Source organism: Papaver somniferum, chromosome 8 (genome assembly GCF_003573695.1).
Source record: "Papaver somniferum cultivar HN1 chromosome 8, ASM357369v1, whole genome shotgun sequence".
NCBI lineage: Eukaryota > Viridiplantae > Streptophyta > Magnoliopsida > Ranunculales > Papaveraceae > Papaver > Papaver somniferum.
In genome coordinates, this window is record NC_039365.1 from 135018991 (window position 1) to 135034408 (window position 15418).

Below are 15418 nucleotides of genomic sequence, written 5' to 3' on the forward strand. Positions count from 1 at the left end.
AACTTTACTTCTGTTGCAGGACTAGGCCTCGTCATAAGGCAAGATAATGGTCGCTTTTTGGCAGCTAAAGCTTCAACCACTTATGTTTATTCTGCTTTCCAAGCTGAAGCATATGCTCTTTGGTTAGCTGTACGTTGGATTCATCAACTTCAGCTTTTTAAAGTTCTTTTGCGAAACTGACAAAAAGTTTTGTTCTTTGCAATCAAACCATCCTGACCTTCTACAACCTTGGCAGAGTACCACTATTTTACGTCATTGTAAAAAGTTGTCTAAAGAAAATCCCAATTGGAACTGTATGTTTGTAAAAAAGTTGGGTAACAAACCTGCTGATACCCTAGATAAGTAGGTTAGAATAAATTGTAACATAGTTGAGTGGTGGTCTGCACCACCTTTCTGCCTAGCTCATCCTTTTGCAGTTGATGTAAAAAGGCTTTCTATGTAATAAAGTTTGATCTTTGTCAGAAAAAAAAATGTCTAGCCCTCGTCTATATACTTCTTCTTTTTTACATGGGCAACGACTTTCAAAAAAGCTAATGATCCTTATCAACAATTGGTATAAGCCAATTTGAAGGTGTAGACCAGTACATGATAGTATTGTTCGTTTTATCCCATTATGCTAATGCATGACCAACAAAATTACATAACCAAGGTGTTTGAGGGTGAAAACAGTTTCTGCTGATCTTCGTAATTTCGAGTGTGTGGGTGATAAATGAGTCTAAACCCTAAACAATGTACTGCAAGGGAGTACTTTGATTCGAGAGATCAATCTATACAAATCCGGCCTAAACCAAGAAATAGCCGTTCCTGACTTGCTTCGATCACAAAGTGAAGGAGAAGGGTTGGTCTAGGGAGGGAAGCGAAGAGAGTGTTGAGACCAGAATAGTTGATTCGGGAAGAGTAGTTGTTGAGACATATTTATACAAGTCGCAACGAAATGTACCCTGGTCTCATAAGAAGTGAAAACGGTTGAGTAAATGGAAGAAAGCGGTAACGGGTAACGCCTGGAATTGATGTTTCCATAATGAAGGAAACGTTTCACCATTACTTCTTGTATTTACTAACCGCCTCACTCTTATGACACTTTCTTGTAACGGGCGTAGTGTACGTCGTACGATGTAAACCGCCATACCAATACCCTGATGAGCATCCCCCAGTTTGTGACATGTTTTGATGTCTCGAGTGTTTTGTGTAGCATGTTTCCATTGTTTGGCAAGTTGATCTTGGGAGGCTTGCCGGCTCGGCGGTGACCTTCGATGGTCGAGATTTTGCATCTTGAGAGGGAGATTAGCTGTTGATTGTGGTTACCTTCCGTTGGCAGCCAGTGGCGTGGCCACGGTGCTGGCGTGGCTTGCGCATGCTCTTGGCGTGTCTAATTAGGGTTTTGTGCCGTGACCATAAAATTGGCATAGCTAAGTGTGCGACGTGGCCAAAGAGTTGGCAGTGTAGCAAAAGGTTGCCACAAGTCATTTGGTTTAGTGGAGAGCTTGTACGGCTGAGATTTTCATCTTAGAAGGAAGGATAGCCGTTGATTGTTGCAACCTTCTGTTTGGCAGCCAGCGGCATGGAGGCATGGCGTAGCCAAATTAGGGCTTTGGCACCGTTGCCAAATCAGGGTTTTAGCACCGTGGCCAAGAGTTGGCACCGTAGCCAAGAGATTGCCACAAGTCATTTGGTGGCAAATTTGTACGGCTGAGATTTGCATCTCAGAGGGAAGGGTAGCCGTTGAATATTGGAACCCTCCGTTTAGCAGCCAGCGACGAGGCATGGCCGCCATGGCTTTGGCGTGGCCAAATTAGGGCTTTGGCACCGTGGAAAAATTATGATTTTGGCACCGTGGCCAAGAGATTGCCACAAGTCGTTTGGTGACAAGTTTGTACGGCTGAGATTTGCATCTCAGAGGGAAGGGTAGCCGTTGATTGCTGCAACCCTCCGTTTGGCAGCCAACGACATGGAGGCATGGCTTTGGCGTGGCCAAATTAGGGCTTTAGCACCGTGGCCAAGAGTTGGCACCGTAGCCAGGAGTTGGCACCGTAGCCAAGAGATTTCCACAAGTCGTTTGCTGGCAAGTTTGTACAGCTGAAATTTGCATCTCAGAGGGAAGGATAGGCGTTGATTGTTGCAACCCTCCGTTTGGAAGCCGGCGGCATGGCTTTGGCATGGTTTAGGCGTGGCCAAGCTAGGATTTTTGCATAGTATTAGGCCCCGCAAAAATTAGGGTTTTGGCATAGTTTAGGCGCGGCCAAAATTAGGGCTTCGCATTGGGCCAAAAGTTGCCACGCGTTTGGTGGCGAACTTGTACGGCTGAGATTTTCATCTCAGAAGGAAGCGTGGCTGTTGATTGTTGCAACCCTTCGTTTGCCATCCAGCGGCATGGAGGCATGGCCGACATGGATTTGGCGTGGTTTAGGCGCGACCAAGCTAGGATTTTGGCATAGTTTTAGGCGCGGCCAAAATTAGGGTTTTGGCATAGTTTATGCGCGGCCAAAATGAGGGCTTGGCATTGGGCCAAAAGTTGCCACGAGTTTGGTGGCGAATTTGGACGGCTGAGATTTGCATCTCAGAAGGAAGGGTGGCCGTTGAATGTTTCAACCCTTCGTTTGGCAGCCAGCGGCATGGAGGCATGGCCGGCATGGCTTTGGTGCGGAGGTGTGGCTGGCATGGCATGCCATTGGCACTATGGTGCGGCTGGCATGGTTGGTATGCCTTTGGCGCGGAGATGTGGATGGCATGGCATGCCATTGGCACGGTGGTGCGGCTGGCATGGTTGTCATGCCTTTGGCACGGAGAGGTGGATGGCATGGCATGCCATTGACACGGTGGTGCGGCTGGCATGGTTGGCATGCCTTTGGCACGGAGATGTGGCTGGCATGGCATGCTATTGGCATGGTGGTGCGGCTGGAATGGTTGGCATGCCTTTGGCGCGGAGATGTGGCTGGCATGGCATGCTATTGGCATGGTGGTGCGGCTGGCATGGTTGGCATGCCTTTGGCGCGGAGATGTGGTTGGCATGGCATGCTATTGGCATGGTGGTGCGGCTGACATGGTTGGCATGCCTTTGGCGCGGAGATGTGGCTGGCATGGCATGCCATTGGCACGGTGGTGTGGCTGGCATGGTTAGCATACCTTTGGCGCAGATATGTGGCTGGCATGGCATGCCATTGGCACGGTGGTGCGGCTGGCATGGTTGGCATGCCTTTGGCGCGGAGATATGACTATTAGGGTTTAGCGTGTCGAAACCCTAGTTTAAAATATGTGGCCCGCATGATTGGAACGTTTGGCTAGCATGCGCGGCTGGCTTGTGCAGAGATGATGCCAGTCGGTACCGAGAGCTCTGCCGTGGAGCATGACATATAAAAAAGGTACCCCGATAATTTTACGCAGACATGTTGAATGGTTCAATAAATGTGCTAGTGGCGACATTATTACTCAAGTGTGACGTCACCATCTGACTAAGGTTTTACGATTTTAACCCTATGCTAAAAATCACCATCAAGATTAAGTCACCTGCTTAGCTCGGAACAGGGGCATTATTGCGAGGTAAGCATAAGATGGTGACAGACAAGGACAAAATCGAAATGGCAAGTCATGAAAAGATGGTCAGGAAGATCCATCTAACCTTTTCGAGAGGTAAGGAGAACTCGTGATTCTTGTGTTGGTGGCTTTCCATAGATTCTGCTCGTGGTGCTGCTAGCTAGGCCGCGGAGTGGTAGTGGTGGTTGCTGTCCGGGATGTAAACAGTTGGCGTCAGCTTGGCTAGGCTGGGGAACACGGAGTTGTTGGCGTTACTGGCTTTGCTTGGCAAGCCGTTGGCATGGTGTGGTTTAAAACGAAGTCGCTGGCGTTGGCCGGCTTGGAATGGAGCCGTTAGCGTTGGATCGGCTTGGGATGAGCGCTGGCTTGGCGTGGCGCGTGTTGTTGGCTTTGCATGGCGCGGACTGTTGGCGTCGCTTGCTGGCCCAGTTGCCTCTTTCCATGCGTAGCTCAGATAGGAAATCCTTTCCTTATTCATATCCAAAAGTATTACGTCCATATGAAAGGTGTTAGCTCTCCTCCTCATGTTATACTGCCGGTTTCGCTTCCAAGTTCCGGGGCTGGCAGTATAGCAGAAGCGATAACGCAGGCCAGCGTGTTCCAAACACGTACTTCTATGTTATTTTTTTAGAGATCCATAAAACTCGTTTGAAAGGAAAAGTATGCTTCAAATAGAAATTGGGAACCTAATTAAGAATGCAAGCGGTGCATTCATCTTGGAAGGAATACAAATATTGAGTGGAAAGGGAAATCGCTGAAGAAAATACTAAAGGAAGAACGCTGGAGGAGGAAGTAGCACCGTGCTTTAGGTATTGAAGGGCTTGAGCCATCGCGAGTGAACTGTTATGCCTTCCAACTTGTCAGTGTTGATGAGTTTGCAGTAACCGCCCAAAAGAACATCTGTCACCAGATATGGCTCGTCTTCCTTTTCTTCGGGTGAATCATTCCGAACAGCTATCTTCACCGTTATATTTCCGACTTGAAATGAGGTTTCCTTGACTACCAGGTCTCCAATTTGGAACTTTAGGTGTCGTGTAACCACTTGACTCTTGGTCTCGTCATCTTCGACTGCAGCTTCCAAATTCTTGGTGAAGCGCTTGAAAGGCCCAGCGCCCCACTTACATCTCTTAACACTGTTTGTGCCGATAATCGGACCAAGTCCCCATGACGGGCTAAGAGATGAAGTGACCGGTTCTAGAGAAGGTTGTTTGCCCAGACTTACTTGCGTTTGGAATCTGCGAGCAAGCGCCAACGGGCTTTCTCCAGGTGATCGAGTTCCATTGGTAAGTTGTTGATACGCAGCAGGTTGGACGGCTTGTTGGAAACTCTTTAGGGTGCCGACACTGGCAGAGGGGATGCTCCCAATTTTTCTTCGTTGTCAAATACCCACGAGCGCCCCAGGATCATGTCATAACCTAGTTCTTTGACAATGTAGAATTTGGTATGCGTTGTAACGTCTCACACCTTGATCTCAAGGTTAATGTAGCCGTATGCGTTCATTTCTTCTCCTTCCGAATTCTTGACCATGGTTGGGTAGTGGGTATCCTCTTGCTTCAAAATTCCTGCAGCTCTCAGAGTCTTGATGGTAACGACATTGAAGTCAGATGTCGTGTCGATCAGCGCGTTGTCGATCTCAGCGCCTCTTAGATAGGCCGTGATCAGCAGTCCCCAGTTGTGTTTTTTCGGCATCGTTCCCTGAAAGAGCTTGGGATCCTGGTGTGGCTTCCATAACAGGAAAAAGTCGTTTTCCTGACACAACATAATTGAGGTCTGTAAATATATCTTGACGCTGTGCGTTGGAAAGGTAGAGAATTTCGCATATATGTTGCGTCATGGATTTTACAGTCACGTGTACGGAGTCCCCAGATATCCCGCAATTCCTGAATGGAAGTGGATCTCTATGTACTCCTTCGTTTCCCAGCTGAAGTTCCCCTGCTTCGACTTTCTCCTTGAATATATGCTTCAGTCTGTTGTGGTCACTGGTCGTATGGTGAACAAACCTGTGGTAGCGGCAGTATTTGGGGTTTGCCATCTCGGCTTCGGTCGGTGGGCGCCTGTGAGGTGGTAGTCTGATGACGTCATCCTGGATCCATGCCTCTAAGAGTTCAATCACCTCCTCGATCGGGAACGGGAAATCCAAGACATCTTCATCAGCTTCGTGATGACGCATGGGGGCTTTGGCGGCGGCCCTCCGTGGCGGAGCCGCTCGTCGTGCTGGTATCGCGCGCTTAGGTTGTTGGTATGCCACTGGGGCCTTCCCTTTTCCTCCTTCGTCTACTACGCTCACAGAGGAGGGGCCGACGTTTTATTGCTTGTTGACGAGACGCTTACTTCCTCGAGTTTCGCGTGCATCTTCACTTCTGGTTGGCCTGGTTCTTTCTAACAATGATGGTGCTGTCGTGGCCGATCGTTTGGCTGCCTCATGGAGTTCAGAGAATGTCTGGAACCGCAGGTTCTCTAGTAAGGCACGATAGATGGGAGCCATACCGTTGATGCAGGAATTCACCAATTGTTGTTCGGTCACATTTGGGTCGTGACAGTCTAGCGCTTGAACCCTGAATCTCTTGACAAATTCATTTGGATGTTCGTTATCTCGTTGGAATATTCTTCCTAGATCCGAGAAAGTAACTTGCTCAGACACGAAGAAGTACTTATTGTAAAAAGCCTTAACCATGCCACCCCAGTTGAGGATGCTGTTTGGTGTGATTATGTTGTACCACGTGTATGCTCTTCCGGTAAGCGACTTCGAAAACTCCCTCAGACGAAGAACGTGATTGTATTCATGTTCGCCTAGGGACTCTAGGAATCGAGAGATATGTTCATGTGCATTCCCGATGTCGTCGTATAAAGTGAATTGAGGAGAAGAGTATCCTCTTGGAAGATGAATTCTTTGTATTTCAGGCGAGTAAGGGGGTTGATGCTGATGCATGTCTATATCATCACTTTTGATTCGATTCCGAAGAAGTTGCTCCAAATCTTCTCGCGTGACAAAATTGGACGGTTGATTTATCTCTAATGGGGTTCTGGCGCGAGTTTCTTCGTCTGCAAAGGTGTTCCCTGCTGAGGTGCCGGCGCCAGGGGTATTGGAGGTGTTCCTCATTGACTCTGGATGTCGCGACTCCCTTGGTAAACGCTCCGTTAGGGTCTTGAGAAAGACAAGTACCTCTTTCTGAGTCGAAACTACTGGGCTCTAGCAAGAACCTCCCGTCTTTCCATCAAATCATCGATGGTAACATGGGGTCGGCTTCCTCTGGCTCCTCCGGTTTCTCGTCCTGATGGCGGAGTAACTGGAGGCGCCATACTCGACGAAACATTAAGTGCGATAGAAGCAGCTCTGGCCCTGGTGACTGGTGGTGTAACACCTGAAGGTGCGCTTTCCGTGCTGCTGGGATTAGCAGGCTGCGTAGAAACATTAGGGGCGGCATCAACTCTGGCTATGGTGATTGGTGGTGTAAAACCTGGAGGAGCGCTTTCCGTGCTGCTGAGATTAGTAGGTGACGTATTGATGTCACAAGAAGGAGTATCAGTACCAGGGACGGGTTCCGTGCTGGTGTTCTCAGGGCTTGTTGCTGACCCGGATCTGAGTTCTACCATGTTGAAATTGGAATTAAAAGGTGAAACTGGAAATCGATATTGCAACCGAGAGACTGATCTCCCACTGTGTTCGCTGATTATTTGAGGATGAAAACAATTTCTGCTGATTTTGGTAATTTCGAGTGTGTGGGTGAGAAACGAGTCTAAATCCTAAACAATGTACTGCAAGGGAGTACTTTGATTCGAGAGATCAATCTGTACAAATCCGGCCTAAACCATGAAATGGTCGTTCCAGACTTGCTTCAGTCACAAAGTGAATGAGAAGAGTTGGTCTAGGGAGGGAACGAAGAGAGTGTTGAGACCAGAATAGTTGATTCGAGAAGAGTAGTTGTTTGACGACGTGTATCATAAAGTGGAAAGCTAATAGATGGAAAGCTAACAAGTGATTTCTGAGTGTTGTATTCTCCAGACCAAAACTTTTTCTTTGGTGGAAATAGGTGAGACCTATTTATACAAGTCGCAACGAAACGTACCCTAGTCTCGTAAGAAGTGGAAATGGTTGAGTAAATGGAAGAAAGCGGTAACGGGTAACGCCTGGAATTGATGTTTCCATAATGAAGGAAACATTTCACCATTACTTCTTGTATTTACTAACCGCCTCACTCTTATGATACTTTCTTGTAACAGGCGTAGTGTACGCCGCACGCTGTAAACCGCCATACCAATACCCTGATGAGCATCCCCCAGTTTGTGACATTTTTTGATGTCTCGAATGTTTTGTGTAGCTGTTGATGGTTGTTTTTAGTTTACAGTTAAAGTCGTAAAACTGCACATCTGACATGACGCCACTATGACCATTAGCACATTTATTGAATCGATCAGCATACCTACGTAAGATTTACCAGGGTACCTTTTTTCTTATGTGTCATGTTCCACGGCAGAACCCTTAACATTGACCGATATCATCTATGTCAAACCCTAATTCCCATGCTATTGTTCCAAGGCATGCCAACCATGCCAGCCGCACCACTTTTCCAATGGCAAACCATGCCAGCCACATCTCCGCGCCAAGGCATGCAAACCATGCCAGCCACATCTCCGCGCCAAGGCATGCCAACTATGCAAGCCACACCACTGTGCCAATGGAAAACCATGCCAGCCACATCTCTGCGCCAAGGCATGCCAACCATGCCAGCCGCACCACTGTTCCAATGGAAAATCATGCCAGCCACATTTCCGCGCCAAGGTATTCCAACCATGCCAGCCGCACCACTGTGCCGATGGCAAACCATGTTAGCCGCACCATACGCCAATGGAACGCCAAACCCTTGGCCCCACCATGCCAAGCCAAACGCACCTTACCTTGTCCCCAACCAGGATAGCCACACCATGCGCCAATGGCATGCCAAACCCTTGGCCCCACCATGCCAAGCCAACCGCACCTTGCCTTGGCCCCACCATGCCAAGCCGTCCGTGCCAAACCCTTGGCCCCACTATGCCAAGACATCCGCACCATTTGCCTTGGCCCCACCATGCTGAACTTCCCTATGCGGCTACCAAAACGAAGGCGTGAGACGATCAACGACCACCCTTCCATCCTAGATGCAAATCCTAGCCGTTCAAGGTCGCCAAACAACGCATGGTAACCTTTGGCCCAAAACCCTAGTTTTGGCCACGACAAGGCATGCCATGCCACATGTGCCAATGGAATGCTAACCACCTTGCCGCGCCATACCAAGTCGGGCTTCCTTACGCGGCTACCAAAACGAAGGCGTGCGACGATCAACGACCACCTTCCATCCTAGATGCAAATCCTAGCCGTCCAAGGTTGCCAAACCACGCATGGTAACCTTTGACCCAAAATTCCAGTTTTGGCCACACCAAACCGCGCCAAGGCATGTCATGCCACATGTGCCAATAGCATGCCAACCACCTTGCCGCGCCATACCATGTCGTCCTTTCCTATGCGGCTACCAAAACAAAGGCGTGCGACGATCAACGACCACCCTTCCATCCTAGACGCAAATCCTAGCCGTCCAAGGTCGCCAAACAACGCATGGTAACCTTTGGCCCAAAACCCTAGTTTTGGCCACGCCGAACAGCGCCAAGGCATGCCATGCCACATGTGTCATTGGCATGTTAACCACCTTGTCGCGCCATACCATGCCGACCTTCCCTACGCGGCTACCAAAACGAAGGCGTGCGACGATCAACGGCCACCCTTCCATCTTAGATGCAAATCCTAGCCGCCTAAGGTCGCCAAACCACACATGGTAACCTTTGGCCAAAAACTCTAGTTTTGGACACGCCAAACCGCGCCAAGGCATGCCATTCCACATGTGCCAATGGCATGCCAACCACCTTGTCGCGCCATACCTTGCCGACCTTCCCTATGCGGCTACCAAAATGAAGGCGTGCGACGATCAACGACCACCCTTCCATCCTAGTCGTCCTAGGTTTCCAAACAACACATGGTAACCTTTGGCCCAAAACCCTAGTTTTGGCCATGCCATACCGGCCTTCCCTATGCGGCTACCAAAACGAAGGCCTACAACAATCAAAGTCCACTTTTTCATCTAAGGTGCAGATCTTAGCCATCCAAGGTTACCAGCTAACGCATGGAAACCTTTGGCCCTAGTTTGGTCGCGCCTAAACAAAGCCAAAACTCTAACTTTTGGCCTCAACACTCTCTTCGCTTTCCTCCCCAAAACCAACCCTTCTCCTCCACTTTGTGACCGAGGCAAGTCTGGAATGACCACTTCTTGGTTTAGGCCGGACTTGTACAGATTGATCTCTCGAACCTAAAGTACTCCCTTGCAGTACATTGTTTAGGGTTTAGACTTGTTTCTCATCCACATCACACGAAATTACCGAAACCAGCAGAAACGGTTTTCACCCACAAATAATTGGCGACCACAGTGGGAGATCAATCTCTCGGTTTCAATATCGATTTCCAAATTTCCAATATCACCTTTCACTTCCAACTCCAATGTGGTGGAACTCAGATCCAGATCAGCTGCCGAGAACACCAACGCAGAATTTGTCCCTGGTGTTAACGCTACTTCCAATAGCATCACTACGCCACCTACTGACCTCAGTAACACTTTAAGCACTCCTTTAGGTGTAACACCGCCGATCACTAGGGCCAGAGCCGCTGCCGACTCTAATGTCTCTGCACAACTTGTTAATCCTGGCAGTACTAAAAGCGCTCCTTCAGGCGTTACGCCATCAGTCACTAGGGCTAGAGATGCAGCTACCGCTCTTAACGCTTTGTAAAACATGGCACCTCCAACCGCCACTAAGACTCCAACTACCCCACCAACATGGTGAGAAATCGGAGGAACCAGAGGAAGCCGACCCTATATCAGCATCGCTGGTTTGATGGAACGGCAGGAGGTTCTCGCTAGAGCCCAGACGGATATGGTTTCGACACAGAAAGAAGTACTCTTCTTTCTCAAATCCCTGACAGAGCGGCTGCCGCGTGAGTCACGCCCTCCAGAGCCGATTAGAAACGCCTCCAACACCCCCGACGCTAGCACCTCAGCGGAACGCGTCTCCGCGGACGAGGAGATTCGTGACAGAACCCCATTGGAAAGAAGTCAGCCGTCCAATTTTGTCACACGAGAGGATCTGGAACAACTTCTCCGGAATCGAATCAAGAATGATGAAATAGATATGCATCAGCATCAACCTCCTTACCCACCTGAAATACAAAGAATTCCTCTTCCAAGAGGATACTCCTCTCCTTAATTCACCCTGTACGATGGCACCGGAAATGCACGTGAGCATGTCTCTCGCTTCTTGGAGTCCCTACGCGAACATGAATACAATCACGTTCTTCGTCTGAGGGAGTTTTTGAAATCGGTTACCGGAAGAGTGTACACATGGTACAACAGCATTGCGCCAAACAGCATCCCCAACTGGGGTGGCATGGTTACCGCATTTTACAAGAAGTACTTCTTTGTGTCTGAACAAGTTACCTTCTCAGACTTAGGAAGGATGTACCAACAGGACAACGAACATCCAAATGATTTTGTTAAGAGATTCAGGGTTCAAGCACTAGACTGTCATGACCCAAACGTGACCGAGCAACAACTGGTGAATTCATGCATCAACGGTATGGCTCCCATTTACCACGCCTTGATAGAGAACCTGCGTTTCCAGACATTCTCTGAGCTCCATGAGGCTGCCAGGCGATGAGCAATGACAACACCAGCATTATTAGAAAGAGCTAGACCAACCAGAGCTGAAGACGTACGCGAAACTCGCGGGAATAAACGTTTCATCAACAAACAGTACAACGTTGTTCCCTCCTCGATGAGCGTAGTAAACGAAGGAGAAAAAAGGAAGTCCCCAGCTGCACACCAGCAGCCTAAACACGAAGCACCAGTACGACGGGAAACTCCACCTCGGAAGGCCGCTGCTAAAGCTCCCATGCGTCATTACGAAGCTGAAGAAAATACCCTGGATTTCCGGTTTCCCATTGAGGAGGTGATCGATCTCTTATAAGCATGGATTCAAGATGATGTTATCAGACTACCATCTCCCAGACGCCCACCGACTGAGGCCGAAATGGCAAACCCCAAATACTGCCACTACCACAGATTTGTTCACCACCCAACCAGTGATTGCAACAGACTAGAGCATATATTCAAAGAAAATATATAAGCAGGGGAACTTCAATTAGAAAACGAGGGAGTACATCGAGACCCACTTCCGGTGAGGAATTGTGGAGTCTCTGGGGACTCCGTGCACGAGACTGTGCGATCCATGATGCAACACGTATGCGAAATTCTCTACCTTTCCAAGGTGCGGCGCCAATATATCTTCACGGATCTCAATCGCGGGCAAACGGCCTTTCCCCTCCATGGAAGCCACGCCAAGAGCCCAAGCTCTCTCAACGAGCGGAATCGAAAAGGACAACTGGGGACTGCTGACCACATCCTATTTAAGAGGTATTGAATTCGACAACACGCTAATCGACACGGCCTCTGACTTCAACATTGTTACTTTCAAGACTCTGAAAGATGCGGGATTTACGAAACAAGAGGCTACCCATTCCCCATCTGTGATTAAGAACCCGGGAGGGGAAGCCTTGAACGCGCACGGCTACATTAACCTCGATATCAAGATGGGAGACGCTATAACGCATAGCAAATTCCACATTGTCAAAGAACTGGGTTACGACATGATATTGGGGCACTTGTGGGTACTCGACAACAAGGCGAAATTGGGAACATCCCATCTACCGATGTCAACGCCTGAAAGAATATCCAACAAACCGTCCCACTTTCTACCGCATCGGCGAGTTACCGATAGAACCCGGACACCTGGAGATGACCTGTTGGCGCTAACTCATAGATTCTAAACGCAAGTAAGTTTGGCTGAACGATCTTCTCTACAACCAGTCATTTCTTCCCCTATTCCGTCATGGGGACTCAGCGCGATTCCTGGCGCGGACGCTGTCAAGAGATGTGAGTGGGGCACTGGGCCATTTAAACGCTTTGCAAAGAATTTGGAAGCTGCCATCGAAACTGACGAGACTAAGATTCAAACGGTTACACAACACCCGAACTCATTTCAAATCGGAGATATGCTGGTCAAAGTGAACTCATTTCAAGTTGGGAAGATGACGGTAAAGATAGCTTTTCGGACCGATTCACCCAAGGAAAAAGAAGACGAGCCATATCTGGTGGCAGACGTCCTTTTGGGAGGTTACTGCAAGCTCATCAACACAGACAAGTTGGGAGGTGTGATAGTTCACTCGCGACGGCTCAAGCTTTTCAATCCCTAAAACGATGTACTACCCTCTTGCAACACTCCCCCTTTAGTATTTCTTCAACAATTTCTCCTCCTGCTTGATATCTGTATTTCCCCAAGATGAATGCACCGTTTGTATTCTTCTTTAGGGTTTCGTTTTTATTCAAAAGGCATACATTTCTTTCCGAATGAGTTTTTCAAATCTCAGAAAAATATACCAAACAAATCTCAAATCATTGAGAAGCCATTAACCATCAAATCACAACCAGAAACACCAACCCATTCTAAGGGAAGGCTTGGGTCTTTCAAAAAAAAATAAAAAATGAGAAGTTTTATTCGAAGACAGAAACCGCAAGCGGGATGCTAATTGAAGAAACCCTAACTTCGCCGCGAATACAAGGAAGGTTAAAAAAAAAAGTCTGCAAAACATCAGGACAACTAAGCGACGAATAGAAACAATGAAGAAAAAGAAGCTAGTCATAGAAATATAATGTGTGAATTGCCAATGCCTCGGTCAGAGTTTTTTTTTTCTCAAACACTTTCCCCAACAATCTTTCGGCAGCAAAGGTTCCATCCAGAAGCCACATCAGCAAAAGAAGCCTCAACATCCCACCCAGAAGTCGTCTCAGCAGCAACATTATCCGTCTTTTTACCGACATCCGCCTCGGCAACCAACCCAGCATATGCCATCACGACTTCTCCAATGCCACCGACAACAGTTTCGCCGTCTTCTCCGAAAGTTGTTTCAGTTTCATCAACAACAACATCATCATCTTCCTCGGAAGTCTTCTCAGCGACCTTTCGAGGAGAATTTCCCGATTCATTAGAATCAAGGGTTTTGACACCGTCCTAGACAGGGGAGCTACGTTGATTTTCCCCTAAAAGTTTCACAAGATCGGTCTTCCGCCGTTTCAACTGTGAAGCAAACTGTCCAGCCCTAACAGTGGGCCGTGAAGAGGTTTTGTTGCACCAAATCCTCCCAACGCACTGGGATGCTTCGTCGTCTTACCTTTCTTTCTCCAAAGGTATGTCCCGAATGATTTCACCAGCTTCACGAAACAGAGATTCAATTCTATTCAACGCCTCCCCATGATAAGAAGACTGGTTTTCGTCGATTCCAAAGTTTCTCCCCGAAAAATTGGAGACATGTCTGTCATTGGAAGATCCCATTATGCGCTACAAAACCAGAGAAAGAATAGAGGATAAACACGATTTCAGCACGACTTGTGCAAATGAAGGATTCAAGATCATCTCTTATTACCAGCAGAGCGATGAGGTCCCGAAAAGGAAAGCCTTCTTCCAGCCGCGGATTGAGGCGTGATATCAGATTCTAATGAAACCGTTTTCCACTAGCGAACATAAGGGAATGTCTGGCCACGTCAGGTAAATTAGGGTTTGGTGAGAAAACGTGGAAGTACATGTTTAAGACACGCTTGCCCGCATTGTTACTTCTCTGCCGCCAGCACCGAGACTTGAAAAAAAAACGACAAGGTGACATGAAGATAAGGAATAACGCCCCCTTTCTACTGGCATAACACTTGCGGGGTTTTGAATAAGGAAAGAACTTCTTATGTGAGTCACGTAAGGAAAAGACACAACCATGCCCGCAAAGACAAGCCACTACTGGGCCTAGCCGTCAGCGCATGCTTTGCCTCACCAAACTGTGTCATTCCTTGCACCATCGCCCGCGCCATCCTTGCCTCGCCAAACCGCATCATGCCTTGCACCATCGTGCCGCGCCATGACTTGCCGCTCCAACACCAACAAACTCGCCAATCCAGCGTCACGATGTTCCCTAACCCATCCAAGGTGATGCATGGCCAGACTAAGCCGACGATTTTCATCTCACCACTCCACGGTATACACCACCCGTACAATTTATGCAAGGCCGCCAACACGGGAAGCACAAACTCTCTTTACCTCTCGAAAAAGGCTAGTCGGACCTTCCTGACCATCTTTTCACGACTTGTTGTTTCGATTTTTGTCCTATCCTGTCATCATCTTATGCTTACCTCGCAACGATGCTCCCGTTCCGAGCTAAGCAGGGGACTTAATGTTGATGGTGGTTTTTAGCTTAGGATTAAAATTGTAAAACCGCATATCTGACATGACGTCACTATGACCATTAGCACATTTATTGGATCGATCAACATGCCTATGAAAGAATTACTAGGGTACCTTTTTTGTATGTGTCATGTTCCACGGCAGAACCCTTAACATTGACCGACATCATCTATGTCAAATCTTAATTCTCATGCTACCGTGCCAAGGCATGCCAGCCGCACCACTTTGCCAATGGCAAACCATGCCAACCACATCTCCGCGCCAAGGAAAGCAAACCATGCCAGCCACATCTCCATGCCAAGGCATGCCAACCATGCCAGCCGCACCACTGTGCCAATGTCAAACCATGCTAGCCGCACCATGCGCCAATGGCATTCCAAACCCTTAGACCCACCATGCCAAGCCAACCGCACCTTACCTTGGCCTAAAGCATGCTTGCCGCATCATGCGCCAATGGCATGCCAAACCCTTGGTCCCACCATGCCAAGCCAACCGCACCTTGCCTTGGCCCCACCATGCCAAGCCGTCT